A 16,707-nucleotide genomic window follows, 5' to 3' on the forward strand; every position below is an offset into this window, starting at 1 on the left:
CTTTAAATTACTCAGTTTAAGCTTAAAATAGGAGCTGTTTTGGATAGCGGTTTTGCTGGCACCTGGAGTTTGATGCAGGCTGGAAAACCAAGTGGAGAAGCAAAACAAATGCTGGAGCAGTCTGTTGGAGTGCTGCACCCTGCCAGAGCAAGGCAATAGAAACACACACCTTAATCTGCTGGGTGATTTCATTAGAGGTAAGGGATTATTGCAGCAAGTAGCTCACATTAATACACTGTAAAACAATCCTGGAGATATGTAGAACAATTGGATTTGTAGTTGATGAGCTTTTGCAACTCTACGCCCAAGTTCCAGTCGTGATCCAGATAGCTTGAAATTATAGCAGTGTTAACTGGGAGTTGCACTGGAACAAATACAGCCTTGGGTTAGCTGTGAGATTCAACAGCCCCTGAGATTTTTATCGTGGGTTTAAACAAGCCTTTGGCTTTAGGAAAGATGCAAATTGGACTTGAAAATGTCTTGTCAGAGCCCTGGGGATAAAGGAGGGAGCTGGGGTGGGTTGGGTTCCACCTGCTCCTTAACAAGCCAAGTTCTTCAGGTTTAAAATCCATTCTATTCTATCACTTGTCTTTCAACCCTACACTCATTTAAGCTGAGGCTTGGTGTGTGTTTTCTCAAAGGCATTGGCCCTCACATTGAGTAGATGCAAAGAGCTGGATGGAAATGGTGTTCTCTCATTGCTTTTCATGCATCCTCAATGCAGAAACAAAGCAGAAGGAGAAGCAGCTTTACACACAGCAGGATAATTTGGGCTGCAAGTCGGTGAGCGATTCTGTGATTCATTTATCTTTTAAGCAAACCCTATCCAAGTGCTAATATGAGATTTTATATCTTCTGTACTTGAAGCTAACAGGGACTTGAATTCCAGGAGAGAAACCAGAGGCGTGTTTTTGTTGGTGTTGCTGGGCTGGAGATTGTTTTCTTCGGGAGGAGTTCGAGATACTGGCAGTATTTGAGGAGGTGGGGAAACCAATCCTAACACAAAGTGATACCGCTGTGGGTTTTCCCCATGTTTGTTTTAGATCTTAGTAGCTGATGCTGCAATAGTGTGCAGTTCTACTTCCCAGTTTGAAAACAAGACAGGTCGGGTTTTCATTCTTTGACTCTTCATGTTGTTGTTTTATTTTCCTGTTATATCCCAAAGTGTATTAATTAATTAACCTCTTTGGTAGCGTGGGCTTCCTTACTCTGCTGTGCAGTGGGACTTAGTGGAGTGCTCCCTAGGCTGTTCAGAGCAACCCGAGGGCATCTTTAGTAAGGATTCCTAAGGAAGTGGCTGCTTAACTGCCCTAATGGCCCAGTTTGAACTACTGCAGATGAACTCTTCTGATCCCTGTTGTACAAGGGGAAGGAAGGCAGCACGCCCTTGCCAGCTCTTCCACTTAAGCACTATGTCCTATGCAAGGTGCTTTTGTAAGGTTTTATTCTTCTGCAGCTGTTCCTTTCGATATCATTGTGTGAACCACGTAGAAAAATCACTTAGTAAACCCAAGACCGAAAAGATTTTCTGGAGCCATTTTCTCCATAGATTTATCTTGTTTTCAGACACTCCTTTGGATGTTTATGGTAGGAAGGGAAAATGCAGATGGCTGCACAAAGCATTTTTTCTGCCATTGATGATGATGGTTCACGTATTGCCTACGAATTTATTCGTATCAAGTGCTTTTATTTATGGAGCCTTAGTGGTCATGAAACGGCCTGACTGCAGTTACAGCGTGCTTTATTTGACTTGAAAGCTGCAGGAAGAAAATATTGACGCTGGGGATGAGTAAAGAGATGTGCCGCATGATGCAGCCTAAAGCAGCATTAAAATAAATCATTGAAAAATGAAAGCTATTTGCTATGTTCCCAAGCTGTTCCCAGGGGTGGGTTGCATTAAGACACTGTGTTAACTTCGTGATGCTGCACGTCATGATTCTGTCAGTTCTAGGGAGTGTGTTTCTTATGCTTCTAAGAAAGCGTTGTGGCTGAATGTTTCTGGCTGTTAGAAGTGGTCTTATGACAATTGAGTTAAAGGAAGCAAGGTCTGATGATAGGCAATGGGAAGGAAATGTCTGCTATCTGCGTGCTCTTCAGTTAGGGGAGGATTTTAATTGGGAATTTCTTGTGTTGGTAATTTGGCTGTGAAAGGAGAAGTGGTTCCTCCAAGGGGAAGGGTTGGGCTGTTGATACATGGCTGGTAGGGAAAGGAAGGAAGAGGGAAGGGGAGTCCATATGAAGTCTCCTGCTCAAGCTTTATACCTTGCACTTGACGTTATAATTTATAGCTTCCCTTTCCAAACACAGCACTAAGAACGTATCAGAAAAACACCCTGTGCATAATAACATGCTGCGAGGTTAGATGTTGACCAACACTTCTTCAGTGCTGGATGCTGCCATCAGTCCAGTAAGTACCAAATCACTGTCACGTGCACCTCAGCATGATGCCATGGTGGAATTTTCTCTTATGCACTATAAAGACCAGTGTATCTTTCTCCTTTGAGCCACGCTTTGATCTTGTACTTACGTCAGCACGATGCCAGAGGAGACGAGCTCTGTCTGAGGGTTGTATTTTTGAGCTCTGTCTGAGGGTTGTATTTTTAGGAGCAGATTTGTCCATTTGTGTTGGAGGAGCTGGAAGGAGCAACGTGGTAACTTTAAGTGTATTGAACTTTTAGGGTCTGTGACAGCAATACCAGAGTTCATTTCTATGTGTGCCATACATGTATATAATAATACATGTGGATTTAACCAATGCTTGCTGCACCCCTTGTGACTAAGGGGGCAATGCTAACTTTGCAGCGTTTCCTTTAGGTTGAAGTTGCTTGAAGTTTGGCCTTGAACGAGTATAAATGGTGAAGGAGTGATTGATTCACCACGGAGATAGTTTTTAAATGGAATGACTCATGGGATGGATAACAAATGGCTGCATGTCCCCCAAAGTTCTTGTCTGCATTTCTTTTCACATCAGATTATTGCAGTGCTTGTGTCATGAGAACAGTTGGCTGAAGCATTTTGAGAATGAGCTGTAGACAGGAATGCTGTCATAGCAGGGAAGTAAAAAAGCAACTTGATGGGGTTTCTGTGCAATTCTATTCCTAGGCATTAGCCTTGAGTGGGGATGCTTTAAGTTAGGGCTTTAAAAGTATTTAATTGGGTTTACACTTAATTGTTGCATGGCCATGAAATCACAGCCTGGGGCAGTGTTTTAGTGGCATGCTGGCTGTTAGTATGCTTGTAAGGTTATAAAAGTTAAGAGAATAAAGGGCAGTTTGGGAGGTTTAAGAAGGTTCCCAAAGCAGTCGCTCTTAGCTGTATTTATATGATGGGGTGGTTGATACGCTGGGAGTTTGCTCCCAACTTTCAGTGCTCTGGAATTCCTTGAGAGGCTGATGCTCCCTAATGCAAATCTGACTTCTTGCTTTTGCTCTTAAGTCTATCTTTACTGGGTATTTGTGGTTTTCCATGAGTTGATGCTGAGTTTAATAGTTATTATCAATGTAATAGTTATTATCAGTGTAACGTTACAGGGCTGTGCTATGTTGTATTCAGACTGTTAGGCACTTGTAACTGTTAGGTTTATTTGTAAACGCTTTTAAAACCCATAAGAATACAGGGAGGGTGAGATGACTGTTTAAAAATAATAGAAAATAAAAAGCTAAGTGTTCTCTTCCTGTTATAGTAAGATAGTGTATCAGTTTACTTGCTCTATTTATTTGTTCTAGCTGGAAAGTGAAGAATGAATGAGAGCAGATTCTATCTGGAAGGAGCAAAATGAATGAGAGCAGCTCAGTTTGCAGCATATTGACTGAAGAGCACAGAAAATCTGTCTTGATGTGAGATATGATCTCTGGTGCTGTGTGGCCGTGCTGTTGCACTCCCCTGGACCTCCAGCCACTCATTGAGGTGTGAACTCTGAGTCAGGCTTTCCAGTGAGCTGTTGTTTCCATTGCCTGTCTTGTTTGCAAGAGAAGAGGATGGACCCTGAGTTCTTGCTGACGTGCTGAGTGAGCCCTTCTCATAAAGACACTGATCTGAAGAGCTCCTTCTGCAGAAGGGAAGGAGCTCCTGTAATTTTGAGCTCTTGTAAATATCTATTGCTAATGAGCCTTTCTCTTTGGAAGGGATCAGAAATGTTCAGTGCCGTCGGTTAAGCTTCCTGTTGAATTTCTTGGTATAAATGAGCTTAAACCCCACGGATTATCAGGCCTTGCCCCTTGGCTGTTCTGCTTTGAGGATGTCGTGGTCAGCATTAGCCCAGGTTTGAATCTTGCCCAGGTGTAGCACTGCTTGCTTCCTAAACCTGCAGACTCACCCACTGCAGAACAGCATGGAGAATATTAAGGATCCGCATCTAATTGGTGTTATTGTTCTGGAGGCTGTTATGACAGATAATGTGTTGTTGAATGGCAGGTAATAGGTTTATTATGGAGGGAGCACACCATGTAGGTATCTTCAAAGGAGGCTCTTTCTGTATTGGTCTTTTCTCCTGTTAATTATTCAAATGGAAAATGTTGTTTGAGGGCAAAATGTATGACTAAATGATATTACTGCAAATAGTAGTTCTCTAAGTAATGCCAATTAAGTCAGAATTAGCGTGATTTTTTTTTATTTCAAGTAATGCTATGTAGACGTATGCGAAAAAAGCCCTGAAAATGCAGAAAGCAGGAAGGTGAAATATTGCAATCACACTATGCTTGCTAAAAAAAGTGATCTCTGACAGCAAAACGATGCTGAAGAAATATTCCATTAAACACTGCCGAAAATCCACCTTTGTTTGTGGGAGTGGATAGTGATAGGATGAGGGGGAATGGTTTGAAACTGAGACAGGGAGGTTTAGGTTGGATATTAGGAGGAAGTTTTTCCACCCAGAGGGTGGTGATGCACTGGACAGGTTGCCCAAGGAGGCTGTGGATGCCCCATCCCTATAAGCATTCAAGGCCAGGCTGGATGTGGCTCTGGGCAGCCTGGGCTGCTGGTTGGTGACCCTGCATGTAGCAGAGGGTTGGAACTGAATGATGATTGTGGTCCTTTGCACAAAGGACAAATCTTGCATCTTTTTGCTCTTTATCTGAATGATCAGCACGGTATCACATGTGCTGTCCACCTCCTGTCCCATCCACTAGAAAAGAATTTGTGCGGTTATTTAATACGCTCCATAAGTTAATGTATCATTAATTACCTGCTTACGTATGAAGACTAATATTCACATCTCTTGGGCCTAGTTTGACCCTGCATCTCTACATGGTAACATGCATGATGTTCCAACAGGTCCTGTTACCTCTGCTCTCTGCCAGTTGTCCCTGTGGAGTTGGAGGGCGATGCACACTGAGGCCGAAGCAACAAGCACAGCTGACATGTGCACACTGAGAAGGAAGCAGGTCGTGACTGCTGACCTTGCAGGCACTTTCACCCCCGTCTGCCTGAAAGATGAGTAGGGGAAGTTAACCAGCGGGTCTGGTTAAACACGAGCCTGTCTGTATAAACACTTCCAGGCTTGTTGTGAAATTAATAAATTAGTAATTGGTGTGGGAATCAAGTGCAGGGTTGCATGCAGTTGTTTAGTGTGTGGGCAGGGAGTAAGTGCTGGTGTTACAGCCATTAATGATTTTTAAGTTAACAACTTGATTTATCCCTGTGGTTCTGGCTGTGGCAAACCAAGCTGTGCTTCAACACCAGCACTCACAGGACCAACGTTTGGTCTGCTGTTGCTGATATGAAAACCTCCATACCAATAGCTAGCAGCTTCACCCTTGCCTTCAATCTGTTCTAGCAGAAAGAAATTCTCTTCTGGTATCAAGAACTTCGAATCTCAGTGCAGCAACAACTGCCTTCTCGAAAGGTGTTGGGGTAGATGTCAAAATTGTGCCTGTAGCAGTCACTGGTTTGAAGTTAGAACATAGTTGCCTTGCAGAGTGTGCTGTGCTGGGTTACCCCAGTTACTGGGTTACCCCAGTAAAAAGCAGCCTGCACAAAAGCACGCAAAGAATCATGTTCTCTCTCCCCTCATTGCTTGGATGCTTGGAAACATTTCCTTTGCAACTGGTATAAATTTGCTGATCATTCCCAAGAAAGATTGCTTGAAATAATCCTGAAGGAATGAAAGGTCACTGAGCAAAGAGGGCATAACTCTCCCAGCTGGATAATTAAAAAGAAAATTAAAAAGCGTGCTAAGTTTGAGATTGACTTGTGGCCATGCTTTGAAGATTAAAAGGGCTTTTTCATTTCAGATGGAGGAGGCTGGGGTTGGTGGGAGGGGGAGCTGTGGCTGCCTGGACAGTGCTGCGAAGCTGCGTTTGCCATTTGCTTATTGAAGTGTGAATGGGAAACCAGGATTGCTGAACCAAGTGTGGCTGTCTGCTTTCCTCCCTCTTTTACAACATTTAGTTTTGCAGCTGGAGATTTACCTGGTCTCTCTTTATGCAGGTGGATCTCTGAGCAAACAGCGTATTGGATTCAAAGCTGCAGGGATGTTTTTTGTATAAACATGTTTTGCCTTTAGGAAATGAAAATAAGAGCAACTTCAGCCAAAGGATGGAACTTTCCATGTTCTTTGCATTGCCTGCTACCACATCATTCTGCTATTTTTATTTCTCTAAGCTGATGTAGAGTTCACTTTTGAAACTACTTGCAGTCAAAAAATAAGGTGGATAAGCTGCAGTGTGTGCCTGCTGCCTAAATGGTAACAGCAAAATAAAGCCAGAGGTGACAAAACTGCATCTGCAGTGGGAACAGCCAACAGATGTAGCAGGTCCAGACTTAGTGCATAGATTTGCATATCCATTTTGTGGCCTGCAGCGTTGGGCAGGTTGGAGCTGCTGGGCTGATCGTGGGTCTGCACTTCCTTGTAGTTGGTGCCTTAAGTTTCAGCTTATTGGGTCCCTGGGCTGGTTGGGTGAGTTGTGTGTTGTTCCCTTGGCTGAGTTACTGCACATGGAGTTGGGCTGGATGTTGCCTGCTGAGCACATGGTGATGTTGACAGTACTTGGGCATTTGGGAAGGTTGTGATGATGCTGTGAGGGTGGCACCCAGCAGCCTCCCTTGGTGCTGTATTGACTAATGAATTGGTTTGACCTTTGTCAGGCCTCAAAGAAAAGTGATTTGAGCTTGGGCTGCTAATTGCAGACATACCTGGGGGTCCAGGTGTAGGTGGGTGGTTTAGTTTATGGACCCATGAATTTTCTTAAGGAGATATCTCAGTTCTTTGGCTCTGCAAAGGGTGCATTCCAACAGCTGAGTATTGTGCAGCACCTGCTCTCCTGGAATGGGCTTTTCTTTCTTTCCTTGTTTTAAGAAGTTGTGGAACAGGGAACCTCTTCTTTACAGTTTTGCAGTGATTGCATCAGATTTGCCTTTTATGTTGTTTGTTTTTCTTGTTATTACCTGGCAATATCTGAAGGTTCAAAGGAGTGATTTGGTTACCAGGTGCTTGTGGTCACTGGGTCATGTTATTATCAAGTTCAGTCGTAGGAGTCCATCACTGTGCTTCATCCTTGTACACAAGAGACGCTTTTCAGTACAGAAGAAACAGGTGCCTTCAAAAAAGAATTGTCCTAAATCTGAGTGCTGCAAAATCGTCCTCAAAATAAATACTTCAGGCTCAGAATGTTGCCTGTAAATTGTCAGCTCACCGCTGCGTCTCTACCAATAGGCATTTATAATTCAGCTATGGCTCTCTGATGTATTTGTTTCATGCTTAAACTGAGTGGTGTATAACTGGGAAGGAGGCATAAAATTGGGTTTTCTTACAATCATCAGAAGTGAACTCCTCCAAGGAGCAACATCCTCAAGCAAGAGAGGTGCTTCTGTCAGCTCAAGCTTCAAATATTAAGCAGGGCATAAAAATGATGGCTGGTTATACGGGATCATTACGACAGTCTGCTTCCTGCGTAGAGAAGTGGAAGATAAATTGTTGGCTGCGATTTCACTTCCATCAATAAAACGCAACAACACATAAAGCTTCCCAGAGGGTTTGAATTACAGTAAGTAAAACGCACCTCTGACACGCTGCTTGCTTGTGTAAAACAGGCTTAGTGAGGCAGCTGAAAAGAGAGACAGCTGATCTTGGAGGTTCCTCCTGCTCCAGACTGATGCAGAAGATGAAGGCTGCTGTGCTATGGCATAAAACCCTCCATTTCTATTCTCACCAATTCATTCCCTCCCATCCTTTGCATTATTGCAGTGTTTGAAAATGTATTGTATAATACTGTGCTGTCTTGAAACGGTAGTTGTAAGATTAAATCTTGAATTAACATTCATTTCAAGCATAGCAGTGATTAAGTACCTATTCACTGCAAGCAATTTCATGCAAACAGCAGGCAATTAGATCTGTCCGGTGGGTGGGTGAAGCTGGGCTTGGAGTGAAGGCCTTCAGATTAGCAGGTGGTTTGTTTGAACTAAATTATGGAGTATAAATACTAAATAATCAGAAACAAGTCTTTGTAATGATGAAATTGTCCACTACCTGATGATGAACCTTGAACCGATTAGCCTTAATGGTAAGGTAAATATACAAGTCTTGGTTAATTGAATGCTTAACCTGTGTTACTGGCATTGAACTCAATTATACTTTGAACTTTAACATCCAGGGCAAGCAGCGTTTGAGTTCCTGGTTGTTGTTCCGCTTTTATTAATGCACTATTTAAAAGAACTAATTGTGGATGTTGGACATTAGGAGTCATTAGGAGCCAAACAGCAAATATCTTGTTTGTTTTTCCAGAACTTACTTCTTCTTTTTTGCCATTAATTGCATACGTAGAGTCATAGAGTGGAATAAGGATCACAGATTCCAACTCGTGCTCTTTATAAACACATCAAATGTCTTAAAGCTGAAATAACTTCCATCATGCTCCACCAAAGTATGAACAACCTTACAGGCTGTTTGTGGACCTGTTGTACAGCTGTTGCTTTCTGGTCTTAAAACATCAGATGTGGGGATGCTTGCATTAGAGACTGCTTGCATGCTCTATTCAGTGGTTCATCCTGTGATGAAAGAACAAGCACGTGCCAGTGCCTGCTGTGCTGATGCTCCAATGAAGCAAGCTCTGTGATGAACTTTGCCAATTGCACAGTGCTTTCTCTGCTCCCTAGGAGAAGGGAGCTAGATGGCGCCCTCGGCCTGCCTTAGCCTGCTCAACTTTGGGTTCAAAAGGTGTATTTCAGGTAAAAACGTGGGCAGCATCCCATAGTTGAGTGCTGCTTTCTGGAGGCCTATTTAAATGGTTATGGCATTGGCTGTAAAAGAAGTGATGGCGGCTTGTTAGCACTGCAGTCTCATGGAGAGGTTGCTGCTTTTCCTTCATACAGGGACAGGGTTTGGACTTAGGACATGATAAATAGAAAGTGGCTCCTGGAGGGGTGGGAGTGCCCTGCATCTACAAGGGAGACTTCAGGGAGTGGGGAATGATGTTTACAGCAAGCAAAGGGGATGTGGTTGCAGAAGGACCCTTACGGTGAGTGCCATCCTCATCCAAAAACAGAGGTAGGTCAGGGAGATAAGGACAAACTACATCATTAACTAATGGGGTTTTGTTCTTTTAAGTCTCTCCTGTTCCCACATCCCTTCTATCTCAGGCTCTCAGCGCCTCTGTGATACAGTTGTTCCATCAGTAAAGTGGAGGAGCCCAGCATGGGGTACATTCTGTGCTATTGCTGTGACTGGATTGCTAGACCGTGTTACGGAGCAGAGCTTTTGGATCTGGGAACTGTTCAAAAGTGGCTAATTGCTAATAAAAATATTTCCTTGCGAGTTGCACAACTGAGGGTTATGGAAATGCTAATTTGTTCATCCCTGAGACGGGAGGAGAAAATTCCCTATCCTGATTACAGCTGCTGGAATCTGGCATGTAAATATTTATGCAGTTTGATTTTGAGGGCACTGGTCGAGTTATGCAAAGCTCTTAAACCTTCACACACAGTTCTTATATATGCTCTCTGCTGTTACTTGGGGATACTGTCCCTTCCCTCACTTTTATAACAGTGGCGAAGGCATGTAGTAACAATTTACAGCCATGTGGTGTCTTCCTGCATTTCAGCATTGTGTAATGTGCAGAGATGTTGATTGGGCAAAGTACAGTTATACAATGTCGTGAGCCCAACCAGATTATAAAAGTCTGATGCCTGCATCCTTTCAGGCTGTGGCTTGCAACTTGGGCTGTTGTTCTGAGCACAAACTGCAAGAGACACCGTGGAGGAGCTGCCTGAGACCGAGCCTGGTGGTAAGAGGGCTTCTCTGAGTCCATATGTTCATAGGGCTGGTTACAAAAGCTCAGTGTAAGGCATTATCATAAATGAGGTAACTTAAACTTGACCACTTCAAGTTTTCCATAGCTTGTGTTTCAATATACCCAAGAATTTGGGGGCTTTTTGTTTTAAAATTATCATCATTGAGAGAGATTCAAGTGTTTGCTTGTTTCTGTTTACTTGTAAACTTTAGATTCCTTTTATTCCTAAATGGGTGGAAAATAAATGAGCTTTCTGTCCTTTAGTTTTTAATGTTTGACCCCAGAAGTTCATCATCTGGATTCGTTTTGAAAAGTTTCTTGAATTCCAGATCTTTTATTAAGTTCTCTTAAATAGAAGGGAAATACTCAATTACTTCAAGTTAAGAATAGCAGATCAACTGTTTATCTAGCTCTGTGCATGTGTACTTTACATGTGGTGTCTGACCACTTATTGATTTTATGTTGCTTACTGGACTAAAGCTGTTTTCTTCCAGTAAGGAATATCTATTTCAAAGGTAGACTTGGGAATGGTGAAGCCTTTGGAAAGGAGCTTTATACCCAGAGATGGGGAAACTGGCACATTACCCCAGTTTGCTTATTAAATGGAATTTTTCATAGACGAGTCTCTAACTTCACCTTGTTTTTCTTTTAAATGTGATTAAGGTCTTGGAGGAAAATAGCTTTCATCAAAGTGCCAAGTTGAAAGTACAAAGGAAGCTGAGAAAAGAGCCAGCATGTGCTCAGGTTGCTGTCTGAGTGCTGTAAAGGAGCTTAATGAACTATGTATTAACATCCATAATAATGTGGAGGTATCTGAATTCTTCAATTATTAATGCTTCACAGGGAGACTGTAAGGGCTGCATGCTGTTGTAAATCAAGTTAATGCGTGCCATAAACAGAGATGGAGGTGTGCTTGGCTAAAAATAAAGCTATAAAGTAGAAATGTTTCATAAAGCACAGTGATACAGTATTTCATTTTTATTTATCCTGTCACTGTCTATAGAACGTTGGGAGTGGCTCTTCCTATCAGTTGTGTAGGATCAAGCTGTAAAACTATTTCCTAAGTCTTGCTTGTATTAAAACGTGTTATGGCTTCTGGGCACTCCTTTCATGCCCTGTTCATCGGACTCTTAATGCACACCATTGTGGCCATCAAGTAGGTATCCTATGGGGAATGATGCACACCATAACAAAATATGGCCAAGCCATTGCCTACTAAAGCAATAAAATAGGAGAAATGCTGTGACCAAAGGCGCACCTTGACAGCTTTAAGATCCTTTGTTAAATATCTCATTCATTTGGATTTAAGTCCTCTTCTCAGCAAGCTCATTCACATAGGAAGTTAATGAGATTTACCTAATATGCTTTAAATGAACAGCAGGTTTGAGCTGGGCATAACTTTCCTGCTCAGCGTTGTGTAGGCATGCGCTAATAACGTTGGTCAGCTCAGCCATACTGTCCTGGACCTTAGTCAAAATACCAACTACTTAAAAATTCATTAGTGCCTACAAAGAGGGAATACATTGATGCTTTGACAGCGTGGTTTGAAGTGGATGAGAAACGAGCTCAGGACTTGTTAAAGTGCTCCTTCAGTAGTGCTTTTTATGAGTTAAATGGTAGAAAGTTTGGGCGTGTTTCATACATTTTGGTGTCTTTTAGGGAAGCGCTTTGGGAATTTAAAGCACATTTGGTTGAATGTGGATGTAATTGCTCTTAATTGAAGGGGGAAAATCTTATCTGCTGCAGTTTAGCGCTGTTTCATTCAATGGGAAGGGTGCAACGGGTGCATGGTTGAGACAAATACAAGGATTTTCCAGACTGAAGAGGCTCTGTTTCAAAAGAGCCTGAGGAAATATCTACTGAAGACTAAACCAAAGGGATAGTTTTTACATGCAGCAACAGAGGATTAAGTGTGGGAGCTACGCAACCTCTTCCTTGTTTGTGAGATGGTCAAAATCCCCTACGAGGCTGAAAAAATGCCTTTTGGGCACACCTGTATATCTGAACTGGTTTTTGAGGTAGGGACTTCACAGACCCGGTATCTCAGCACCAATCTTGGGGTGTAATAGTGATGGTCAGTGCTGAGGCAGTTGTGGTTTTGGGGCTGCAGATGGGCTTGTGTTGCATAACATAAAGAGATTGCTGGGCTTTATTAGGCTTGTTGATGAGAGATTGTAGATGAGTCCTATGGAAAGGGGAGGAATCTTTTGGCTGCGTAGGAAGACATAGAATCATGGAATATCCCGAGTTGGAAGGAACCCATAAAGGATCATGGAGTCCAGCGTCAAGCAACTTCATGGACAGTTTGGAGTTGCTGCTCCTTTGATTACTTTTATTTTGGCCATTAGTTTTAACCCCTTTGATTTGATCAGCTTCTCAGAGGTGGTATCTCAGGCTTCATGTTGCTGAATAGCAGGTGAGCAGGGTGGAAAATAAAGGGGGAAATCTCACTCCGAGGATGTTCAGGTGTTGAAAAGAGCTCAGCCTGGGACCTGGATGAGTGAACGCTCATATAAATGCTTATTGCTCTGCCTCCTGTCTTAATGCATGGAAGACCAGGTGTGTCTGATGTCTGACAGAAAAAATCAGTGCAGAAATTTTGTATGACTGGCGTAAGCAAAGCCAAGAGCAAAATGGAGAAAGCTGCTGTTCTGTAATTAACTGGGAATTGCCTTGCTTTTCTCTTGAGTTGCGTGTCTGGCAAAGGGTAGCTGCACCCTGTAAGTAAACTTGTCTAATTGGAGCCTCTACAAAATTCCTTGATTGTCTGCTTTTCAGTGCTGAAAGCGCAGAAGCGTTCCTGTATCCCTAATCGCCCCGACACAGCGTTTCAGTGAAGGATTTCTTTCAAAACTTCCCTGATCTCTTGGCATCCATCCCACTGCCTTCCGCACAAAGCTCTGCTGCTGTTCCCAGCTGTGTGACTGCCCGTCTCTTCCTCCAGCTCCCTCAGTCCACGTCATCTGGCAGCCAAACCGTAAGCAACCCTGTCCTGCAGCATCCTCAGTGCTGTGGAGTAGTAGTAGCTACACGATGTAAATACGCTTCTCGCTAGGTTTATTTTTTGGTTAACTAAACAAAGTAAATCATGTTTGCATGACTGTATGACGCTGAAGGAACTGAGAGTTTATCTTAAGTTGCCATCTCCAGGATCAGCTCTGCAGTGCTCACTGCTGGGGTAGTGAAAGGGATTTAAAGTTTGGCTTTATCTTCTGCTCAGACTTGGTATTCCCAAAGTATGGGAAGTGTGGGTTCCTTTCCGCATCTGTCTTGTGTCTGTTGCCAACTACAGCCACAGACAGAAAGGATATCTTGATTTATATTTAGACACAATATGTCCTTGATTTTCAGAGGTACCAAATACCTGGAAGTGGACATCAGAAATCCTGCCAGAATTACTTGCCTTACAACAGCAGGGCATTGGAACTAGATGATCTTTAAGGTCCCATCCAACCCAAGCTGTTCTATGAATAAATGACCTGATTTGATTTTGAATTTAGGTGAAGCTCACCTTGGTTGTAAGGTTGGACGGCTTCTGGCTGAGCATCATCTCTGCTTGCGGAAGAAAGCTGTGGATATTTGCATGAGTCTGACAACGAATTACAATTAATAAACTGAAGTTTGTAATTAAGCTGTCACCTTAATTTGTTTCTAATCTCCTTAATGCATGCAGTAGGCTGAGCTCTGTTGGCTCTTCAGCCATCTGTAAAAGCCAAAAAGATCCTGGGTTGGCTCCGGCATCGCTCCTTCCTCGGGGCGCGTGACATGTGCATACCAGGTGGCATACCTACACCTACTGCTTCTGGGAGCTTTTCCATCAGTATACTCTAAAGAATGTGCTTTCAACGCCAGCTTGTTTCATAACCACGCCTTTTGTGCTTATTTTCCACATATTTCCCTTGCATGGCAGTGGAAGGCCACCAAATGTAGGTCAGCTCCTATGGTAGAAATCAAGAGACCACAGCAGCTGCATAACTCGCTAATTCACTTGTGACTTCAGTTAGGCTAAGAGGTAGGAGGGATGCACTCACTTCTCAGGCTACCTAGGGTTCTCCTTTAACTCTTTCGCCTTGGCTTCTGGACCTCCCTGAGTTGAACACTGTGTTTCTACCATCTTGCAAAGCACAACACGAGGCCACTTTGAGTCGTGTTCAAACTTTGTGCCCATTGCTGACGTTTATCTGCTGCTCTTTGTGCTGGGTCAGCAGTCGTGCAAATCGATGGGAGAAGTCTAAAGTATTTTGAGTAATGTCTCTGTAGGGTGAGCCCAGTTCAGCTGATGGATCAATTCATGATCCAGCTGAAATTTGGGAAGACCTTTGTGGTTTTGTTTTGAGTTGATCAATTGAGGAAATAAGCGAAGCTGTTTCCTTCTTAAAGCTTTTGGGAGGAAAACAGCATCATGCTAACACTGGAAAACTGGTAGTTATCAGAGTTGAATGGATGCATGTGAGGATGCATGTGGCCTTCACCTGCTTTCTGGCCTCGCTGAGTAAGTCATGTACAAGCACTGAAGATAACCCAGTATTCAAAGAAGTAAATGCTATTCAGTGCCCTGGTGGAAATTTCACTTCTAGCCTTTGTGTTTGAGCCAAGGCAGCAGTTAATTTGTGTGTATGTAGCTGGTTTCAAATGAGTTTTATCTCCAGTTGCGTAGCTTTTCAGCTTCTGATCAGCTGGGTTTGTTGTGGAGAGCTATAAAACATCTGAGTCACCTGGTTTAGCTGTGGCTGGTCAAGATAAGAGCTGTGATAATCACAGGATCATAGGGGCTGGAAAGCACCACTGGAGATCCCCCATTCCAACCCACTGCCAGAGCAGGTTCCTTGCTGGAGGATGCACAAGAAATAATGCTATCATTCAGATCCTGCTGCTGCCTAGAGATTTCTCTTTTGGTTCATTGCTTCTCATTGCAGAATGAAAGCATTCTGAAGATGTGTAGCTATCATCTGTGCCAGTAAGTGCCAGTTTAATTGCTGGACAGGAGCCAGTATAGCTCGGAGATTTGTTCTCATTTGCCTTGGACTGTCCCCTGACATACATATGTGTGGTGTCTGGGTGTATGTACAGACTCTGGTGTGTATGCAAACACAACCTTCCTCCAGGGAAATAGCAGATGAGGCTATTTTTTGTCTGCTGTTTTGGAGTCATTACTTTGCTGTCATCTGGGAACCCTGCTCCATGCTGTACCTTTCTAAGCAATGTGTTTCAGCACTAAAGAATCAGTACAAGGCATAGCTTGCTTGTGTGATCTCCTGATGCAATTCTCAAGAACAATTCTCAAGGAAATGATCACATCATCTTGGAGAAGACCAAGTCCTTACTGTTGTGCAATGCAAAATAAAGTAATATTATATGGTCTTTTCTTCTGCATCAATGCTAGTTAAGAAGCTCATTGTACTGGAATCCCTTAAACCAGATCTCCTGAGCTGCACGATCCTGCTGGTCCAGCCCTTATGGCAGTGCTTTATTGGCATGACTGTGTTTGTTAGGGAGGTGTAATTTTCTCCTTTCCCTTTTCCTTTCCAAACCTGAGATATGTAAGCTGCCAGAGCAAACTAAGCCTGTCTCCATCACTGGTTTTCTTGGAGAATAACATATGTCTACACTGAAAGAAAAAGACAAATTCCTTTTCTCATCTTAAGGCTTTTTGTGCTTGACAAAAAATCCCTTGTGCTCCTACTATTAAAACAAACAAAGCTTCTCAAAATCACACACCTGCCCCCCAACTTCACCTGGAAAAGCTTCTTATAAAGCATCAAGACTGGTGAGTGTTTGAACTAGCCCTCTCCTTTAGTCTTAATTGCAAGTGAGAAATAATTAGTTACGCTCTCCTACAATTTATGTGGAGAAACAAATCTTAATTAAGCCCTTAAATGAAGACGGTCCTCTCCGTTCCATTTTGATTTAATTAGGGATGCTTTAAGGGCATTTCAGCACCCAAGTAGGGTCTCTTTTGTATGTATATTTAAGTCTTGAGAAATTGCATCACTTTGAAAGATGAATATCTATTTCATTTCAAGTAAGCAGAATTTTCTAGTAAATGGGCAACTAAGAGCTGCTAGGAGGCTTTAAAATATTAGCACTCCATAATGTTGCAAGCAGCCAGTTACCTCTATGAGAAGGGTTTTTGTTAAGTTTCATTCTTGCAATTACAGTAGATATCCAAGCTGCTGATGTTTTCCTGAGCAATATTTTGAAAGGGAGGTTTAAGTAAAAACACCAAACCCTACTTTCTGCCTTTCTTACATACACATAACTGAGCTTTTTCAATGTCCATTAGCTACGTTTCCACCTCCAGCAATTAGGTTGAAAATGTCATTAACTTGCTTTTAAAGTAATGCCAACGTGCAGTGAGGTTTTGCTGCTTGAATGCATTCCTGTCTTTGCAGAATATTTCACTCGTTAAGGTTCTGAAGAGCATTTTTCAGGTTCTGTCATGTGCTTTCGTCTGTAGCTTAGCTTGTTTCGTCCACAGCTGCCT

The 16,707-nt window shown here is 42.8% G+C and overlaps 2 protein-coding genes across 12 annotated transcripts in view; both read left to right on the forward strand.

Annotated features, from left to right (window-relative positions):
• Positions 1 to 16,707, forward strand: part of TMEM230 (transmembrane protein 230) — a 32,920-nt gene that overhangs the window by 15,169 nt on the left and 1,044 nt on the right. For 2 of the 7 annotated variants that reach the window (XR_014932225.1, XR_014932226.1), the window contains 2 exons: positions 13,002 to 13,200; positions 13,724 to 13,854. The exons of 1 other annotated variant lie outside the window; for it this stretch is intronic. The gene's annotated coding sequence lies outside the window, so the exon portion shown is untranslated. Of the gene's footprint in view, positions 1 to 3,725; positions 3,860 to 10,133; positions 10,218 to 10,886; positions 11,033 to 13,001; positions 13,201 to 13,723; positions 13,855 to 16,707 lie in introns of those variants that run through there. 4 more of the 7 variants (XR_014932223.1, XR_014932222.1, XR_014932224.1 and 1 more) reach the window with 4 other exon arrangements.
• The window catches only part of SLC23A2 (solute carrier family 23 member 2), a 48,075-nt gene that overhangs the window by 1,324 nt on the left and 30,044 nt on the right, over positions 1 to 16,707 (forward strand). Inside the window, exons 2-4 of one of the 5 annotated variants that reach the window (XM_015882898.2) lie at positions 10,134 to 10,217; positions 10,887 to 11,032; positions 13,002 to 13,200. The exons of 1 other annotated variant lie outside the window; for it this stretch is intronic. The gene's annotated coding sequence lies outside the window, so the exon portion shown is untranslated. The remainder of the gene's footprint in view (positions 1 to 10,133; positions 10,218 to 10,886; positions 11,033 to 13,001; positions 13,201 to 16,707) is intronic. 3 more of the 5 variants (XM_015882897.2, XM_015882899.2, XM_015882896.2) reach the window with 3 other exon arrangements.

Source organism: Coturnix japonica, chromosome 10 (genome assembly GCF_054131305.1).
Source record: "Coturnix japonica strain WE chromosome 10, WE-NBRP24, whole genome shotgun sequence".
In the NCBI taxonomy this organism is placed as follows: Eukaryota; Metazoa; Chordata; class Aves; order Galliformes; family Phasianidae; genus Coturnix; species Coturnix japonica.